Raw genomic sequence first — 13675 nt, 5'->3', positions numbered from 1 at the left:
TGCAAGAGGACAAATTTTGATTTGCATTCCTTTTAAGTTTTGTATTTGGTATGTTGACTACTTGGCCCACACAGGAGCAGAAGGAGATGCAGAGATGTCACAGAGGCCCACACTTTTCATTCTAAGATGCATTCAGTCTTTGATTAGCTGAAAGTTCTTGCTCTTGTACTTATTTTGAGCAGCTGGAGTGTCCCAAGGCCTCTTGTGCAAAGTATTTATATAGAAGGGATGAAATCCTGCTCTGTTGAATGCAATAGGACTTACATCCTGGGCTCATTCAGCTTCCATCCCATTCATTTTAGGGACATTCAAATACATGCTTGAGTACTGAATCATGATGATTCTTCGGGAGAAACTGCATGGAGAATCAATGGAGGTGTTCCTTGTCTCCAGGTCGTTGCCATCTCAGTGGATTCCTGTCCTTAGGGCACTCCAGCTGCCCAGTCCCTGCCTCTGCTGGAGCACAGTGCCTCTCCAGACCTTTCAGTAGGGCACTGTGAGCTCTCCCTAGCCTGACTCACTGATACCCAGCTATGTCAGGGGAAGGTTGGTGCAGGTACATCTGTAACCACAAGGAAACGTGCCCACAGCCACTCAGGTTTGCCTGAACTCCTTTGGTGAATAGCTCTCTTAGCAACAGAAAATGACTCTTTTTTTGATTATTCTTTGTAGGAATCTCTTCTAAAACTGAGCAGTATGTAACTCTATTTAACATTTGGCACTGCCATGAGAGAAGTGTTACTACACCTCTCTCCAAAGATATTGGCTAAATGTGTGTATGCTCCTCTTAGAAAGTTTCTGCTCTGTCTAATGAACACTGCTGTGTATCTCAGAGTGTTCTTCTTTGGTCTTCTGGCTGTGTTGAATACGTACATTTTATGGTATGTGCCCCAGCAGAGCACTTACTTTGGCTGTCTAGAATGGCATAGAAAACAGCTAACTTATTTCCTAGGCTTCAAGTCCACAACAGAGTTAAGAAAACACTTCTAACATTCAAAAAAATGAACATATCTTGAGATAGTTTTCTGGAGAACTCTCATATGAACACTGAACCTTAGACTATCAAAACCTGTGTAAGCATAATATGCAGTGTGGTGAAACACTCCCAGGAGAGCATAAACATTTAGGCAAACCTGCAACAAAGGAAAACAATGCTTCTTAATATTTTCAGCCCACACTTCAATTGATTATGGATATTTCTCACCTTGACTATAAGTGTGACTTGTTTGTCTCCTGTGCCTCCTGAATTCACTCTGGAATAGCAGTTATTGGGCAAGGAAGGACCTGGGAACAGTCAAAGCTGCTTCAGAAGTGAAGTTTCAGAGGCCATGTTTTTATAGCTCTATCAAAGCCTGCAGTTACACAAACATGTTTCTTGATTTAAGCAACTCATTCTTCTTTCTATCCCTGCTTCTTCCTCCCTCTTTCTTGAATCTCTTTGCAGGTCCTGTGAGGTGACCTGAGTTTTAAACAACTCTACAATACTCTGCTGAATGCAACTGAGCCAAATGTCCATGAAAGCAGAGCCTGATATGATTCTCTTAATAAAAGATGCTCAAGGACAGAAAACCAGATTGAGTTAAAAGATCTGAAAAATCATTCACTTGCATGCAGTTTCCTGTCAAAAGGAAAATACTTTGTGGAAGCATATCAATTTTGGCAAAAATTAGGTTGAAAGAAGGAGAAATGGAAAGGAAGAGAGAGATAATCATGTGTCTCTGTATGTCCAAGTAACAGAATAAAACCATCTCAAATCCCAAGTGAATGTCCTCAAAACAAAATAATACTTCATCTGACTTGAAGTCACTCACAGAAATAGTGAAGAGACTAATTTTCAATCCCACCAATTACAAAATAAATTTTAAGTTTTGACATTTTACATTAAACAATGGTTCTCCAACCCTCTATAAGAGGTATAGTAGAAAGGCATGGGACGCTACTCAGAAAAATTCTTCATGGCTTATTCACCTTGTGTGAAGAGGTTTATTCTTGTCAACTCCTGAAGTCTTTGCTCCAGTCCAAAGTATCCCTAACATGATCACTTGTGTTTCAGTGGTAGGAGACACATATAAGGCAAAATTAAATGTAAAAGTTTGTTACTTCACCATGAACCTTTTTTGTCCAACAGGTATCAGTATGCAGAGATTTTACAGATTTTTTTTTATTTCTTCTTACTATTGGACTCATTAGGCAGTGTTTAATCAGTTACCTGTAAAAACATGCACAGACTTGTATAATATTTGAATACACAGTAATTACACATCAGCTGATGTATCTGAAGATGTTTTGGGAAATCCTTGTATTTATAGGTTATTTTGACTTAAAGCTGTACTTTTTATTGCACTGAAGGACAATAACACCTGGGACATCAGGAGCTGGTGGGTGATGAGTAACGTGGGGAAACAGCAGCTAAACAAAATACACTAACTTACAAAAGCTGTTGAATAGGCTTGAAAGGGGTCATCTGATGATACCAATCATTTGCCAATGTTTTTTGTAGTTACATGTTTTATTGTTGTTTTGGGGGGCTTTTCTGAATTATGCAAGAGTTATTAATATTTTATTAAATATTTTCTCTTCTTGCTCCCATTCTTGTTGCCATTTCCAAGAGCAGAGCAGCTTTCCTATAGGAAAATTGCATAGAAGAAATCAGTTCTGTAAAGTTTCTTTCACATACCCTCCTAGCTGGAGATTTTAACTTTTAGTATCTCCTTGACTTTCCTAAATAATAAGAATACATATTATTTATTTTAAATTCTGGCACTGGCTTTCAAAAACCTGGACCATTTTTTTTCCTTTTCTTGACAATCCTATTGCCTGCTTTCCAAGTCCATTTCTTATTCTTTTTACTCTCTGTTTCTGTCACAATTTTGCAGTTAGCCATTTAAAAAATATATAATTAAAGTGCCAAAGCACCTGCTAGCCCCATGCATATGCATGAAATAGAATTATGTCCCCTCTGGGACACTGGTGTTATGACTCTGGGGAAATGGTTGAGTAACCATGACAACGCGTCTCCACCACATCTTATCTCCAGTGAGAAAAGCATGATTTACCCTATTAAACAAACCATATTACAGCTTGCCCACAGCAAGTGGTGTCAGCTTTCAGTAGAGGCACCAGGTCAGGAGGGGGAGCAGCCCAAGCACATCCATCCATCCATCCAAGCCTCCCCCTTGTTGACGCTGCTTCCCGGTTACGTTGCTGGTAAGAGGCAGGATGAGACACATGTTCAGTATTTCACATTTCCACCTCAATAGGTGAGATGAAACGAGGGGAGGCACTGCAGCATTCATTAGCTGCAGGCACCAGCCCAATCCCCAGCACAGCAGTGATGGACGGTGCAGGAGAACCCAAGGGCAGGGTGCAAAGATTGGCGGAACCAACACACAATGATTCAGGGGTTTAAATTGGATAATTTCTGCACCTTCTTTCCTGCCAGTTTGCCAAGGCTGCCAATACTTACTGAATGCCAGGGAAGGCTACCAGAAGTGGTTTTTCAAAGGCTGTTGCCAGGACACAATGTTAAATGATTTTTTATAAGCTTGCCTATGCTACTGATTAGACTTTATCTTATTTAAAGTGATTTTTAAAATTAAGTGCACTCTTCATTATATATTTTTGATTTACTCCTTGCTTAATTAAGGAAGGTACCTTGCTATTACATTATCTATAATCATTTTATAGGGAAACTCTCCTCATTGGATCTTGTCTACAATATTTGTTTTATTAGCACTTTGAAGAAGTATTTAAATCATCCAAACTAATAATTTAAATATTGCCTTGAAAGTGTTTGCATTAACCCTCTTCTTTCCAACACATACTTAAAGCAAAGTATAAACCTTAATTTTAGTTCTTAATCACTTGAGGGCACAATTTGATTAAGAACAATAAACAGAGAGGTGAAGAAATTAAAACCACAAAAGTCTCAGAGAGAAAACAAAACTGGTGTTTAAAGGTCAAGTACATAGACATAATTAGTTCTACCTACATGAAGAATTGCAATTAGCTTTATGAATTGCATTTTGAAATTGCCGGGTCTTGTGAATCCTGGGGGTTCCTTGAAACATCAACTGTTAGAAGCATGTGATTAGATCCAACTCACAGCTAAGAATGAAGAAAGCTAAATCATGTTCAGTGCAAACAACTGCAAAGTGAGGTTGAAAGTACTATCTGGGCTTACCAAAAGGTGACTAGCAAATAATAACCCAGTATTCATCAGATTATTTGCAACCTGACTTATGATTGTGAAGTTATTGGGACCGATCCTTTCCCAATTTCAAACATAACCTGAAGAAGTAAAAGTATAGAGATTCTGCATTTACTGTTGAAGGATTGATTACTTTCTCTTTTAAAAAACACCAAATATGGAGGTGGTGTTGGTTATTCTAGCAAGCTCTTGCAAGGCCCTGACAACCGTTCCTGAAAAAACCCGAAGCCCACCCAATGGAAATCTGCTTTCTGCTAGAACATGTATTCATGCAACAAAAGTCAGTGTTTGGACTCTAGGGCCTCTTCCAGTGATTTGAATGCTGGATGGTATGGAAAGATTTGACAAATTTGTTGAATTTCCAGGTATCCCAATCCTGTCACTACTCTGGGCTTCCCAAGTAGCAGGTTAACTGAGAAGCACAGCTCACATTTCTTGAAGGTTCTCCATTGCCTCTGGGAGCCTGTTCAAAAGGCATTGCAGATCTGCCCTCTTTCTGGTGCTTATGGGAAACCTGTAGCAGAAGTAGCAGAATACCCAGATTAGTTGTTTGGAGTTCTGGACTGAGCAGATCTGTCAGAGCACTGGGTTTGTTTTTGCTCTAGCTCTGATTGGTTTGCTTTTGTGTGTGTGTGTGTGTGTGTGTCCAAGGTAGCAGTATCCTTACCATCCAGAAACAGGCTGCGTTGTGAGTGGAGTGTTGAGCAAGAGAGAAGGAACCTGAAGTCAAATTTTATACTTCTGCTCAGACCCCAACTTGAGTAGTGACTTTGGGCAAGTAACTTGCAGCAAACTCCTCTAGAGAGTGTCTGGAGCTTTACAGAATACAATAGAGAAACAAAATGGGGAAACACTGCATCTCAGTTTTCCTGTCTGTAGCATGGGACTAATACTTACCAACCGACCCCCCTCACAAGGGAGATGCAATAATTAATTAGCTAATGTTCCTACAGCACTTTAACTCTGTAAAGTGTAAAATAAATGTTAAGTATTATTGGCACTTAGATTCTACAGTGATTGGTGCCCTACAATTCCCTAAGCCAGACAGCTAGTTATTGCTGATCAGAGCAGCAGTAGCTTACAATACATCCTGCATTATCAGCTGCTTTCTAGATGGTTACATGCCAGTGTGCCTTACATACACCCTCCCACATGTGCCAGATGCCACACAGGGGAATTCTGAGGTCCAGGATGTGACTACACATCACAGAAAGTGAACTCCACAGACACTCTGTAACTGGGCAGTCCCTTTCTGTATGGTTTTATTTCCTCCTCTCTGAAGCAGGTTATTAGGTAATAACCAGTACCTGAAACCCACTGCCCTACTGTATAAATACTATTTCATCTAATTTTGTCAGTTGACTTATTATTATCACTGAAAGCATCCAGGATTTCAATATATTCAATGTCAACAAAACTAATTGGTAAACTGTGTAAAGCAATTCAAGAGAAAAAAGAGCTTTGTCCTTTTTCATTTTGTTACTATATACTTCTTAGCTAACTTTTATTCCAGTGAACAAGAAGATGGCAGCTTCTAAAATTATGTCTGAGAGATGGATATGTAGGTAATATTGTTTAATATTAACTGCTGCTACATGGGTTCATGAATTCCCATCAGTACTAGCTTTTATGGAGTTCCTTATGCTAAAGTCTCTTTCAACAAAGATAGTGGAAAAAGTCTGGTTTGCAGCTCAGTAGTTCAAGAAAGAATTGCAGCTTTGCCCTCTCAGTCACAGCCTAAGAGATTGGTATTGAAGTCTGCATTTACACTATATACAATTACAGGATTTTATTTCAGGTTAGATTCAGCCTGGTCCTCTGGGTTAAACTTCCTTATCATTCCCATGCTTCAAAGCTATTCAAATCACCAGTCAGTTATTTGTAGCCTCATGACTCCATCTGGGTTTTGAGGGCATCTAATACAAACCAGGAGAAGAGTTGCTTATTTAGTTTGCTCTCTGAGAAATCCAAAGCCACACTGTGAATCAAACCAGTAGAAGGTAAAAGGAGACAACTAAAAATTCTGTACAAATCTGATTACTATTTTCAACCAAAACACTAGTGAGATGCAGTCTCAGCCCACATGATACTATTTCTGCTGACTTTGTAGGAGGCCATGTGGACAATAAACAACCCAGACCACCACATCAGAGTACCCCAGCACAAACACCATTTAATTCCCTCACACTTTCTTGTACTGTTTCCCTAAGCATCCCCTATTTGGCTTTGTCAACCACAGACTACTGGGCTAGAGAGACATTCAGTTTGAGCAGCCAGGATGTACTCATACAGTGTTCTGCTACATCCAGGATTCAAATATTGATATGCACATTGGAGATAATTCCAGCACTCTACCACTCTACTATGGAATATTGTACACAGTGTTATTTAAGTAATAGCATGCATGGGAATTGTGATGGGCATCCATAAGGACTGGAGGAGCCTGGGTAGAAAATCAGAGCCCTAAATTTGACATTGGGTCCTTGAAGCTGTATTTCATATTGAGACTCCACTATAATAAATACTTAAAAGCTCATAAAATTTTGTCATGATGGAGGTGAAAAGCATCTCATTTATGTATTATTAATGCATACTCACTCAACTTGTTAATTTAATTAGTGAACTGGATAAAATTGTCTCTTTTTGTGATCTTCCAATGAAAGCAAGAAAATGTACTTTGTGTAATACTAGCTGGTTATCACCAACACCGTACCACTTCACTTCTGAATTTCCTGAGAGTGAATGACTTAATTTATCTTTGTTTGTTTGGTACTCAACCGCTGAATAACACCTAGTGCAAAAGAAACCCAAATATATAAAATGTTTTTATGCTGGAGTAAAAATCAATTACTCAGTGATTTTTTTTTTGCTTTGTTTCAGATGAACAGATCCCTTCAAAAACTTTCTAAGCTTTAAGGCATGTCATAAGCAATTTCAGTTCTTGTTTTGCCACTGCCCATGGAGAGGATGCTTGAAAGTCAATACTATCTCTTTGCAAAACCCTTCCCCACATCAAAATCTATTATACTGATCTTTGCAAGCTTCTCTCAGAAACTGTCAGCAGTCTGAGTACATCTCTATTGCAGTTTTCTTGAACTTTGGGGTTAATATTAATTTATGAATTTTGAGCCACACAAGGAAATGCCACACAAGACTATACATACATTTTTGTATTGTTATTTTTTATAAATCCATGAATTAATATCTGACATATTTCTTGGTTTGTAAAGAATCTCACTTTGTCACCCAGTTCAGGATATTTTTAAAAAAATCTAAGTTGTTTGGTTTTTTTCCTTTTTCCCTATTTAGCAAAAGCCATTGTTTTCTCTCTTCAGAAACCAAAGAAGTATGATAAGGAAGAAACTGAATATATGTTTTGATATGCTTTAGGTGTTGGTATTGTTAATATGGTTTAAATGGGAGATGCACACAGTTTCTCTATGAAAGACAAGAGCTTTATCAGGTATCCAGTATTCAAAAAATTTACAGGGAGATAGCTGAAACCAGAAAAATGCATAAATATTAATGGGAACATATTCTTTTCTTCCCATCCATTTATAGCCCCCTTTACAATTTAATTATCAATGCAAAGTATTTAAAGTAATTAGAGATTTTTATTACTAATTTATGTCTGTAAATCAAAACTGGGCAATTTTAAATTCTATTATATCCAAATGAATGTAAGTACTCAGCACAGTGAATGACTTGGTGGCATTTTCCAGTGCAAAGCTACCCTGTTTTAACTGTAAACAATAAAAACACACCTACAAAAACTAAGCAGTGAGTGCATCACTTATTCTTATTTTTTAAGTTTCAATAAATTGTTGGATTACATCACTATAGAAGAAACACGGAGATACGATAATGTGACTTAGCTTCAGGGAAATTAAAACTGGATTTAAAGCAACCTTGGAAGGGCACCCTAGTCCTAAGTCTTGGAAGCCCTCATTCTGTAGGAATATGATCAACAGTTTATTTTAATCTCCATGTGATGACCATTGGTGTTAAGATGACAAACTTGTGAGAGCTGCTGAAAGCATCCTGGTGTGGTGCTGGGGCTGTGTGTCCCTCTCTGACACCTCCACGCTCCCAGAGCACACACACATGGCCTGGTGGCCTGGATGGGCCCCTGATACCATGTGGCACATAGTCCTCACACTCTTTGTCACCTGCTCCAAGCTGTAACAGGAGCACTGATGGATACCGTGGGGAACAACACAGCAATTCAGCCTTCCTGCCAAAAGCTTAAGGGAAAAATTTCCTGACACAGCTACATCAAGAAATCTGCTTGCTGAAGCCACACCTTAAACAGGCATTCCCAGTCCCTGGAGCTCAGCACTTCACGGGCTTGAGCAGCAAAATGCTGTCCCAGGTTCTGCAGGGCACTGTCAGGAACCTGGGGGCAGTCTCCTGACCTTTGCATCCTGGCAGCTGCCTTGGCAACTGTCCTTGAGGAGCCATGGCAAGGGCTCCTTTGCCCCAAGGGACAAATGCTGAAATCCTGCCCAATCTGCCACACACCTAATCCAGACAAGTCCTCTGTGAATGAAATTAAAATTCTGGTTGAGGAAGGACAAGGGAAGGAACTTTTCACTAAGTAAAACATTGAAAACAAATTTGAAGAGAAGGAGATTGTATTACACTAATATCAGGCACTGAAGGTGTAGACTAGCTTAGTAACTGTAAGGGCTTCTCAAAGCAGTTACTAAGTATTTATAGATTGTTTCTCATTCTAGAAAATGAAATCATTATAACTTAATAAAGAGCCCTGCAAAGAAAGATCTGTTTTTCCCAGAACTAAAGGAAATCATATGTACCTACTGATTAAGAACTACATCAACAGAGAAAGATTTAGGACTGGAGGCTTTTTTTCCTTCTTTTTTGGCACTGCCAGGTGAAATTAGGGTCAAACAAAATGTGACTTCCCAAATTGGACTTCATCCAGGTCACATCCCTTACCCATTTTTTGTGCTGCACCAAGCAAAGGGGAATAAAAATGACCAGGCTGCTTCAATAAAATGTGTTCTAATATTTACAATAAATCATTTTGTATCAATAGAAACATAGTTATGTTTGCACCACATTGCTTCCCATTTTTCATCTAAAATTTCAGTACCCTAGGTTTAACACATCTCCTTTGTCTTATGCAGAATTTGGCCAAGATTAGAATTCTAGTGAAATCCAGAAAAAATCTCCATGACTTAGTGATAACAGAGTAATTGCATCTGATACCAATATTTCATAGATATTGAAAACATAGATCATTTATTTTGGTGACTGTTGCAGGGATTCCATTCTAAGGGTCTAGCAGATAATAAACAATAATTTCATTTTTTGTTAGTTACAAAAGAAGTTTCACAGTTGAACATACATCAAAGTCAGTTGCTGAGGGCATTATATATAATATGCTAAATCTGTAACAGATGGACTATACAAGAGGCTGAAAAAGTGCTTGATTAGAGCTGTGCCTCTATTGCTCTACAAAACTTCCAGATGCCATCATGTTGTTAATAATCTGGGGATCTCTCTTCACCATATTGGACCTGCTTGTCATCTCTGCCCAATTAGCAAAGATAGCTCCAAGGTACGAGCACAATTCCTAGGGCGGTGATTTTCAACATTTTTCAATTTGTGGACCCTTAAGGATTTATCACTGGAGATGTGGATCTCTGCACAGCAAATGAAAACCTATTGGCAGTGGGCACGCTGGTTTTGCTTACCCTTACTAGTCCCCAAAGTAGGAGTGCTGTGACCCACAGGAGTCTGCAAGCACACCAGACTGAAAAAGACTGTCTTAGGATAACATGTTTCTCATAAAGAGGCTTATGTTTTTCTTGGGTCTTCATAGCTGAGACTTGAAATTTTCAGCCACATGAGAGAAGTCATTAGTACTAAGAAATCAAAGCATGTAAAGAAAGCCAAGCAGGCCCTCTCAAAAATGTTTGGGAATAATATGCTGAAGTAATAATTTGTGGGGGTTTATTTTTTGCTTGACCACAGGAAACTTATAGCTTCACTTAATATTTTGAAAATATTTTTAGAGTGTTCATGTACTGAAAGCAGAATAAATACCAGTACCTCAGCAGAACTGCCATTTAAATCAAATTAACTTTACTAATTAGGGGGAAAAAAGTAGGCATCTCAGTATCAGGAATAATTTGTGCTTATAGAACTTCACACTTCAGGTGATATACCCTGCCTGAGAGATAGCTAAGGAAGCAATGTACCCATCAAAATGGGAAATCAACCATGGCTACTAAATTTTTCAATTCACAAAGATTTTTTTTAAAAATACCCAATTTGCCCAGAGGACTTTTAAGTCTTCAGATGAAACCAAAGTCATTATATTCAAATGAGTGAGTATATAGAGTTAGCCAGTGATAGTGAAATGATTTCTCGTTGGGCAGCTGAAAATAATGGATGGAAATATGCTTGTCATAACACAGTACCTGAGCAGTCGCGTTTAATTCACGTTTGCCAAGACTCTCAGGCTGCTTCTCTTGTTGACAGCTGAGACTGTGCAGTGATTTACCTACTGGCAGGAGAAAACTTTCTAGCATCAGATGATAAGGGAAGAGCCATGGTGCTTGAATGCAACCTCTATCGCCTTGCCATGTCACAGGTACAGTCACTTGTGCCAGGAGCTTTACAGCCCTCTTCTCCCTCAGAGGCGTCCCATGCAGCATCACATGCAATGTGCAGCTGGTTGACAGGACACTGACCTGCCAGGGTGTGGTGTTGGGTTGTGGAGGCAGGGAAAGGCAGAAAAAGGCAGGGAAAGGCAGGGAAAGGCAGGGAAAGGCAGGGAGAGGCAGTTCCTGCTGCACGTTTCTGGAGGCACAGGAGCAGTTAGAGGAAAGCACGCATCTGTGTGAGCCTTGGTTTCAGTGCTTGGGCCTTTATGGGTTTTATGGCTGCATGATAGCATAATGATGCTGTAAATCATGCATAAAGGTCCTCTGGAGAATTTACCTTATGTAAGGAATTTCTCAGGCTGGGTAAAGACACTTCCATCAGGCTTTGGCATATGCAACAGGAGAAAACAGACAGAACAGCGTGACTGGTAAGCCTTGGCCGATGGCTGTTGTTGTTCAAATGAGTCCTCAGGAATGAGGGCTCAGTTAGAGCAGTGCAGAGCCAGTCACAAGATGAATTCTTGCCAAGGATCTCCAGTAGCCTAAGAATATGGTGCAGAGGCAGCTTAGAGTAATTATTAACTTCTCTCCTCATTCTGCCCTTGGTTGTTGTGCTGAGTCCAGGAAAAGGGGAAAGGAGAATCAAGAAATCTCTGCTTCCATACATGTGAGCTAATAATGATTTGTCCATGAGGTTAAACAGTGCAGGAAATGGTGATCAATATTGGATGGTTGTACCTTAAAAGTGCAAAGGCCATTTGTGCATTCTGGCCTGCCATGGAGGGGACTACAGAACCATCAATAATTAATTCATAAACTATGCTTCTTATTCCCAAATGCTACAGGAAGTAAATACAAACTAAAGCTAAATTCTAGGTAGTAAAAATTTATTTCTTTAGCTGGCACTTGTTCTTTCTAAAATGCAGCTAATTTTTATTTTAATTCTGTGGTTCTGCCTACATTATAGGACATATTAGCTGTTCTTAATAATCCTATGACCCTGGTAAGGATGCTTACCTGATTTCAGGCTGCACTGTCTCTGCAGATTGTCCATGCCATCTGATCATGGCAGGAAGAAAACACCAGAGCACCCCACAGCAGCACTTCCAGCAAAAACAACCTTTCTACTGACACCCCATTACAGGCTGGATTTCTACTCCTTGTGCCAGTTACCAAACATTTAATCAGCACACCTTCAGTAAGGTTTCCAGTTTTGACTTTTGCTATTAATACATCATGCTAACAAAATTTATCCTTCTTTTTTTTTTTTTTTTTTTTTTTTTTTTTTTTTTTTTTGACAGAAGTGGCTCTTGATCTTGGCATGGATTTTCAGCTAATGATGCTTTCTTGAGGGAGAGAAACAGAGTAGTGGTTTGGTTACTTACTGAGCCATCCATCATTTTGATAGTGAGACCTGGCCTAAGTCTTCCTTCTTCAAGACATTAATTTTCCACCCGCTCTTCTTTGCTCAGAGCAGGCCCAATCCTGCTCTTTTGGAAATCAATGACAAAAATCCCACTAATTTCAGTGGATTAGTTCCAGTATCTCAGTTTACATGTGATTAACAGTAATTTTGTCTACTTAGTGCTAAAAAATTCATAATCAAATTTACAATAAGCTGTGCACTGATTTTCTAAGGATCCCAGCTTATTTCATAGGCTTCTAATTTCAGTGTTTAATCACTTTTTGGTTCTAGCCCAATATGCATCAACTGACCATGGAATATGTTCCTAAAAGCTCCCCACAAAGTTGCTGGTTTTGTACCTGATGGAATACTAATTTGCAGGATTTCTTTGATACTGAAGTGCTAGAATAGCTTTGCTTGTCAGACAGTCAGTCATCCTCCAAACACTTACTCGACTGAAAGCCTTTTTATACTTTATTTGCATTAGCTGAGGTGAATGGGCCATGCTGTTCAAAGTTACATTATGAGTCCTAGGAACACAGGACATATGAGAAGCCTGAATTTGAAAAACATGCAGTTGTCCTTGCAAAGAAGACACTTGCCTAAATTGAGAGGAGATTTCTATGAGTTAATCTAAACCCATCCATCTGGAATGGTCATGCTGCCATCTCGGGCCATCCTAGTTCAAACAATCAGTCAACTAGGGATGATCCCTCTGAGAGGGTCCTATTTGCAGTCAAAATAGACTCTGAAAACCATAAGCAACAATCCACCAGACCTGTCTTGGTCTTGCAAGGTGCCCAGCATACCTGAGTGCTAGTGCTGTGAGCCACTTCTTCACAGTCTCCTAGTAGTGGAGGATTAACAGCACTTCAAAGGATAAAATCACCAGGGGGTGATTTTAAAAAGATGTGACTGAGTCTGGTGCTCATTAAAACGAGGGACTAATTGCAGTGGTTCAACTCCAGTCAGGAGTGCCTGAGCAGGTGTTGTGTGTGCTTCCCCAGGCAGCTCAGGCAATGCACCTGCACAGAAGCTACCATCCTGGTCTTGCTCTCCCTGGATTTATTCTGTGAGAAAGATCACTATCAAGTGTTTGGCATCCTTTAGGGTAGGCTCTTCTGAGAGCCTTTTCAGAAACAGACATCCATTGTCCCACAACAGACTTGTATTGCTCCAAATATGATTTGGACATAGGTTTGCATATGTGGAAGGCTAATGCATAAGGATTAGGAGTGAGTTATATCATTAAAGGCCTGTTGGTGTTAACATATCAGGGTCTGAAGGACCTAGACTCCCACCTCAATTTTGGCATTTTGGCCTTCCCAAGCCTAACCAGTCCCTTCCCAGCACTATTCACTGCTGGTAGCTTTCAGAGCTGCCATTTGCAACATGCACTATGGAAACAGTAAGAAACTTTCCAAG

This window comes from Oenanthe melanoleuca, chromosome 2 (genome assembly GCF_029582105.1).
Source record: "Oenanthe melanoleuca isolate GR-GAL-2019-014 chromosome 2, OMel1.0, whole genome shotgun sequence".
NCBI lineage: Eukaryota > Metazoa > Chordata > Aves > Passeriformes > Muscicapidae > Oenanthe > Oenanthe melanoleuca.
This window is presented reverse-complemented; position numbering follows the sequence as displayed.